Here is an 8,184-nt window from a genome sequence, read left to right on the forward strand (position 1 = left end):
AGGACTAAAACCAATCACTTATAAACAAAGAGAACAATACAAAAATGCAAAAAAACCAAGAGCTGGTCCTTTCAGAAAATCTACAGGATAGACAAACCCTTAGCTAAACTAATTGAAAGGTAGAGGAAAAGTGTCCAAATTAAAAAAAAAAAAATTCCAAAATGAAAAGACAGATATAATAACAGGAACAGAGAAAATTTAAAAAAATCCTGTTACATTAAACACTTATAATCAACATTGTTGGAAAATCCAAACGAAATTATGATCTTCTAGACATACACCACTTACAGTGTTAAATCAGCCCCATAATCCTTAAGTAACTACAAGTCACTATTAAAATGCTTTGCTAGGGGTTGGGGATTTAGCTGAGTGGTAGAGCGCTTGCCTAGGAAGCGCAAGGCCCTGGGTTCGGTCCCCAGCTCCGAAAAAAAAGAACCAAAAAAAAAAATGCTTTGGTAGAGCCTTACAAATACAGAGGCATATGCTCAGAGACAACCATTGGACTGAGTACTAGGACCCCAATGTAGGAGTTAGAGAAAAGACTGAAGGAGCTTAAGGGGTTTGCATCCCCATAAGAAGAATAACAATATCAACCAACAAGAACACTCCCCCCCCAGAGCTTCCAGGGACTAAATCACCAACCAAAGTGTACACATGGAGACACCTAGGTCTCCAGCTGCATATGTAACAGAGGATGGCTTTTTCTGACATCAATGGGAGGAGAGGCCCTTGGTCTGTGAAGGCAGGATGCCCCAGTATAGGGGAATGCCAGGGTAGGGAGAAGGAGGTGGCGGTGCACCCTCATAGAAGCAGGGGGAGGAGGTTGGGATAAGGGTGTTCTGGAAGGGAAACCCAGAAAGTGTTTATTTTCATTTGACATGTAAATAAAATATCCATAAAAAAGAGATTGAAAAAAAATGTCTTCCATGGGTCCGGGGAAATTCTATCAGAGCTTCAAAGAAAAGCTAATATCAATTCTCCTCAAAGTACTCCACAAAATAGAAACAAAAGGAACGCAGCCAAATGCATTTTATGATTCAACAATACCCCTCATACCTAAACCATACAAAGAGTCAACAAGAGAGAGAGAGAGAGAAAGAGGAGAGAGAGACAGAGAGAGAGGAAGAGAAAGAGAGAGAGAGAGAGAGAGAGAGAGAGAGAGAGAGAGAGAGATTTCAGAGCAATTTCTCTTATGAATATTGAAGCAAAGACACTAAATAAAATTCTTGCAAACAGAGCTCTCAATGACTGAGCGACCAACCAAAAGAACACAAAAAGGCTTAAATGAGTCACAGGGAACATATGCAGTAGATGTGCAGCTCAGTTTCCATGTGGGTGTGGGTGCCACAAGTACAGCATAAGCTGTCTCTAAAGCTGTTTCCTGTCTATGGAATCTTTCCCCCAACAAGATTGCCTTGTTTGGCCTCAATGGGAAAGGATTCATCTAAGCTTACAGAGACTTAATATGTCAGGGTGGGGGAATTCATAGGAGCACCCCCCCCCCTCAGAGGAGGAGGGGAAGGAGCTAAGGGAAAGGGACTCGAAGCATGCAAAGTAACAACCTTGATTGGGATGGAATTTACAAAAAAGGTTTCCATTAGAGCGCTTACCTAGAAAGCGAAAGGCCCTGGGTTCGGCCCCCAGCCCCGAAAAAAAAAACCAAAAAAAAAAAAAAAAAAAAAAGGTTTCCAAATTACTTCTCTGAGCTCTGTAGTTTTAAATTGATATCTTTTTGTCTGTGCAGGAGAAAATTTGAGAATTAATGTGAAAAACAGAAGAATTTGTAATGGTTATCCCAGGAAAAGTCCCCTGCAAGAAAGCAATGATAAAATCAGTAAAATCAGTATCAGGAAAATTCTATGCTATTGTGTGACTTTTACTAATCTCATTGATTTTAATATATTAAAAACAGCAATAGATTAATAATGCCAGCATGATATTATATTATCAATAACCACAGGAACCCAACTAAAAACATAAGGTTAGCATTTACATTCTCTGATGCATTTTCTTCTCTTTGGCTTCAAGCTTCATATTTGGAAACATTATCATATGGAAAGGATGCAGCAATTAAAGGTATGCATGAATAGACATTTAAAGTTTTCAGTGTCCATTGTGAATTACATTTTGATTACATTTTGGAACCACAACATGTATGATTCCATGTATATATATATATGGGCTAAAAAATTATAGAATAGATATCATATACTCTATGGCTAAGCATTTTACATATTTGGGCTACCCTAAAATTTATTTTTATGTACTTATCAGACCCTTTTATGTTTTGATAGATTTAAATTTAGTGCTGATACAGTAGATTCTCTCAGAACTCTGCCTACAGAGTCCATTATTTTGCTATTAGCTAGGTTCCCCTATTTTACTATTGGCTAGCACACTTTGGTCTTTTTGTTGTTGTTTTCTTACTTTCTTCCTTTTTTTTTTTTTTTTTTTTTTTTTTTTTTTTAGGGTTGTGTGTGTCTGGTAAATATGTTTTGCTCTTTCTGAAATTTCATCAAAAATTTTAATTGATTTTCCTCTCATTTTAATTTTTTAAACCTATATTACTTCCAGTTTCATTTATTTTTCTTTTTTTTTAGGCCTCTAACCCATTTTTTCTCTAGGGTCTTTGTAAGTTAAATATTATAGGCCACTCCTAAAAAGTTGTGCCTTGTTAAAGTTAAAACTAAGAAGTTAGGAAGTTTACAAGAAGCTACACCAGGAGATTTCAGAGTGTGAGAGCGAAAGTTGTGGCCCATGACTTGCTGTAGTAGTAAAAGTGCTGTTCTCATGTATGCCATGATTTAAAATTTAATTGCATGCTTTCATTGAGGGTTTGAAACCAAGAGTAAATGTTCAGGCCTATCTGACCTTTGTCATGATGGTCATATGTGTGTGAAGCTAATGCACTGTGCATTGTTTGTGTATGTGTCACATGTGGGACCACTTTGCTCTACAATTCAGCATGGAGCTTGTCCCTGACCCTCTTTAGACTGTCAGCATTTTTTAAAGTTTGTTTTGTTCTTTATGATAAAAAAGTATGTCTCCACATCAGGAAAAAAATAGTAGTGCCAAAATCTTACTTTAATGGTTTGCTGAGGCATTTCTCAAGTGAGAGCGAACTGAAAAGAATTTGGAAATTCTTACCATCCATTGGCTTAGTTTCTGTGTCTATACACTTTTCTCATGCTTTTTCTTTTGCTCTTTTCTTCTGTTCAATAATCTTGGCATATTTGTTTTGTTTTATTTATTTTTAATTGCATTACTTGTCCTCAGATACAGTTCATTTTGTAATGTGACATACAAAGGATGTGGATCTGAATTGAATTCGAGATAGGAAGGACTAAGATTTGGAGACGGGAAAGTCATAATCAGAATATATTGTATGTAAAAAAAAGTCATTTTCAATATAAGAAAAATAAAAGAGCTTAGTAATATTGTAAAATTAAAAAGTTCAAAAGAAATATTATTTTCAAAGATTTCATTGTCAATACCAATAAAATGAACTTCCATTCATATAAATTTATTTACTTATTAATGCAAATTTCTTCGTTGATGTGCATCAATATTAGACAATTATCCCTGACTAATGATATAGTGTAACTATTTATTATTCATGGTTGTTTCCCACAAATCATTCTAACGCTATAACTGTGCACAAATGTTTGTATTATCAAGAGAAAGTCTTAGTAATTTACTCACATATTTAAAAAGAAACTCACTCCATGCTTTAAGTATTAAAGTATTTTAACATTAAAATATTCATTAATAATTAGGGAGAAATTGTTCAATTGTTCTTGTCTGCTTTTTCCATCACCCTTTATTCACCTAGGGTTTTTTTTAATTAAAATTTAAGCATGTTTTTAAATTATTCTTCTGTGGAATTTAAATACCATCATAAAACTGCCCAACACTTGCATTGAGTTTACTATGTGCTTCCTTTATTTCCTTGTTCTTCAGGCTCTATTTAATAGATGCAATATCTGAAGAAACATGGAATACATCACTAAAGCCACTAAAATCTTTTCAAGGGAGTCCATCACTGCAGAGCTAATTTACATACCAAAAATTGTGCATTAATCAAGGAGACAACTGACAGGAGAAAGTCACAAGTTGGAAGTTTTATATATTTTTCCAGGTGATAGAATTCTTTAAAATGGTGACACAGAATAATTTTAATAGAAAATTATTCCAGATATAAGAACTCCACCAAATACACAAGATACAAATTATATCAAGATGCTATTAATGAGTGTATACAAGCTTAATGTGGTGAGCAAGTTTACTGAAGTAATAATTGAGACATTTCCGCATCTGTTCAAAGAGAGAAGGGAACAACTATTATAGTGTTTTGTTCTTCAGAGACAAAAGACAAGGCAAAGGAACAGAGAGATTAGAACATTCAGGGCATAATAGCACAGATTCATGATTGTATCTCAGAGTGTGAGAAAGGTCAAGTAGTGTTCCTAGACCATCACAGCAAGAAGATCATTTTCCATTACAGTTAAAACCAAAACAAACCAAACTTGTGTGAGGTAAGCTGTGTGAGTGATTGAGTGATGCTTGACACTTTATTATGAGGTGTAAGATCATATTTAATATTGAGGTTTAAGCATTGTGCTTAAACTGCTATCATTAATGGAAAGACGAGAGAGACCAATGTATGTGCGGTTGTGTAACACCTGGCAGCCAAGATGATAATCAGGTTTCCTAGCACAGTTACCAATGATATGCACAGGAACAAGCTGAAGATAAGAGGCTGAAGCTGGGCATTGCTGGTTAGTTCAAGGAGAGGAATTCTAAACTAGATAGATGATTTAAGGATTGCATTTTGCCGATAATTCTAATAGAAATGAGAAGTGAAGGTAAAAGATAAGGAATCATTGTTAGATTTACAGTGATAATACCATCTTATAATGTAATGAAAATGATAATCCTGGAAATACTTTATCCTCACTGATTACTTCAAATTATGTGACCATGCAGGAATATTTATTAAGTGGAAGAATGAACACCTATGAGGTGACAAAAGAAAACCACAAATTCTCTGTTCATAAATAATTTAAAATTTTCATGTACAGACTAGTGATTAATACTTACTTTCATCTTTCATACCAAAATGCCATTCATTTTATCAGGCAACAGTATTTTACAAAGTATTAAATCATTAAGTCTTCTGAAATTAATCATATACTTTCAAAATTAATTCATTATTTCAAAAATTTAACATAACACAAATCTTTACACTTAAGTTATTGGTAAAATATATGAACTTGGTCATTCTGGAAAATAGTTAAAAAAAGCATGCAATATGATATAGATCAGATGCTATTTGCCCTTAGCTACCAAAGCTCATAGACAACCTCTTGGGTAATAAATATACTGCTGGAATTTTAAGAAATATGGGTTCAGATTCCTGAACCTTAGAAAGACTTTCCATACCAAACACTGCTAACAATCATAAAAGGGGTTTAAAATTTCTACTGGATTCAGTTTTGAGAATTTGCCATTTAATATTTTATTTTTCTGAAATGATCTATGTTTCTACTTTATCTGAGGATATTCTGAATTTTACATATACTTACATGATAGAGATGGAGAGAGCTTCCATCCAAGGTATTCACACAATCATTAAATCTGAAAAGACGCATATTAGTGATTGAGAAGAAAATGGTCCTTGATGCTTAGAAACCTGGTGCTCATCAAAATGGCAGCATGCCTGACATTGGTGTGAGTGCAAGCATGAGAATATATTAAGACCATATAAGACATATATCTGAGCAAGAGATTCATTAGCATTTGGTTCATAGTATATGCTTGGGATTTCAATTGGTTCTTTTATCTGAGTTTATCAAAATATGAATATTTTTAATGTACTAATAAAATACTTACAAATTATCTATTTTTAATGAACAATGATACTAAACATCTCAACAGAATTTGGGAAAGCAGATGGTAGTTGGCTCAGATAAGGCAGGCAAAATCATGATTGACAGGATATCAAAATGTCCTCATTATGAAGCAGAAATATTAGTATCACCCGATTGTAGGAGTACATATCTATACATATTAAGTTCTATTAAAATAGCTATTCAGGGAAGTTAACTTACTGACTCTATGTCCATGATTCTCTCACTCAGTGTCATCTGCTTTATTTGTTTCCTCAAGTTTACACACACAAACTAGTTCTTTGTTCCACCCCATTGGTAGAGTGCTGGGCATAGCCATTGGGGAGGCAAAACGCAAAGAGCTTGAATGTTCTGGGAGTGGGAAATGCAGTCTAAGAATGGGGGGGAGGTCAAGCTGGGGTTCTCTAACTCTTGAAAACTCAGTAGCTTCTGGGGTGCTTCATAGAGAAGACTGAAATAAAGTGTTGATGGGTCCATAACCCTCAATAAGGCCAGGATAGGGCTTCCTAAACTCCTGGACATCCAAGCATCACTGAGTAACAAGAAGTTGGGAGCAGAGTTTGGGGGGCCCACAGGTTGAGGGATTGGCATCTAGGCCCAGGGCTTGGGGAAATGGGAGCTCAGCCTAGATAATCAGTGATTGTCCTTAGCTTGGATATGGTTGCATAGAGAGGCCTTCTCCAGGAGATTTAGGCTGTGACTCTGTAGGTGAAGGCCTTTTCCATACTTCCCATGTAGGTTCTTGATGAAAGAGACAGTCTGTGGTTATTCAAACCTTTATTGACTATTATTATCGTGAAAATGGATACATACCAACATGAAAGGGTAGAACAGAGATTAAATACCTTTTGTAGGAGGAATGTCTGGGAAAAGAAGCTTATTTACTAAACCTTCAGGTTCTCTAGGTACCTATTTGTCAGGGAGAATTCTGTTTTGGGCTACATGACAAAATGGAGAGTATGGCATATTTTTCCCACCCGGAAATTAGTAGGGAGCATGGAGAAACCTACTGTTTCAGGTGTGTTCTCAAGTTCCAGAGTCTCAGACCTAGTCTACCTTACCAAGTTTCCTGGCATGGTCCATTGTCCCAAAACAAACAACTGAAAATTTAGCAATTAATACATATTATTTTTGCTCTTTTTTATTAGTATTGAAATTCTTATTTGAATCCAAAGTCTCAAAATATCATATATATGTTTGATGTCCATATTATAAGAATTACATTGGTGATTATATATTAATAATTTTGACATTCTTTAAAATATAACCAGTATATTTAATTATTATATTTATTCATTTACTTAATTTGTACAATTCACTCATATGTTTATGAGTGTGTGTGTGTGTGTGTGTGTGTGTGTGTGTGTGTGTAAGACTATGGTTCTAGACAAGTATGCTGAAGTTGTTTCTTTCTTTCTACCATGTAGGTTCCAGGTATGACCTTCAAATTTTAAGTCATGGTGAGAGGCACCTAATTCACATTGTCATATCCATTACTTTTAGTAGCAGTTACTGGCTACATTTATAGCCCTGCTAATTAATTAAGACTAATAACAATTATAATTTCACTATAACATTTTCATATATCAGTGTAGTATCCATTGAACATTCTTACCTTCTTTTATATATCAGTTCCTCTTTCTTTTAGATGATATTCCTGACAGAACATTTGAAATATGTGTGCTAAGAAAGCGAAGAATGCCCTGATGCATGCTGCATGTGTGCAGCCATTCCTAGAGTGAAATGCCCACAGGGTTTCATCTGCTCTGCTCACAGCTACTCTGGCAGAGTCCCTGAGAATACAAGCTAGCCAAGATATAATATAGATTTTAAGCCTTTCTCAAGCTGGAATGAATAACTAAATGTTCTGTCTAACTGATATAGTGATGGATTGGGTGTTGAGTATATCATATGCTTTATAAAATTGTAGAATGGTAATAATTGTACTCAATTTATGTATAAGTGAAAAGGCTTTTTAACTGGGCAAAAAGGGGGAAATGTTGTGGTTTGCCCTGAAGCTATCTGTATTTTGATGCAAATTCCACTGCCCCAAGGACAGCTGCCTAGTCAAGACTCAGAACTCAGGTGACTTCACCAGAACCACCTCCCCATTGAATTTGTAAAGTAGAGGTGAGGGGCAGGTACAGGATAGAAGGAGGCCTGTCATTGGAGAAGAAGGAAGGATGAGCGGGAGAGATGGTTGAAGGAAGAGGAGGAGACTAAAACTTCTTATATTACTTTTATGCCATCCTTTTTTATTTATGAATATAATAAA

The sequence above is a fragment of the Rattus rattus genome, chromosome 8 (genome assembly GCF_011064425.1).
Source record: "Rattus rattus isolate New Zealand chromosome 8, Rrattus_CSIRO_v1, whole genome shotgun sequence".
In the NCBI taxonomy this organism is placed as follows: domain Eukaryota; kingdom Metazoa; phylum Chordata; class Mammalia; order Rodentia; family Muridae; genus Rattus; species Rattus rattus.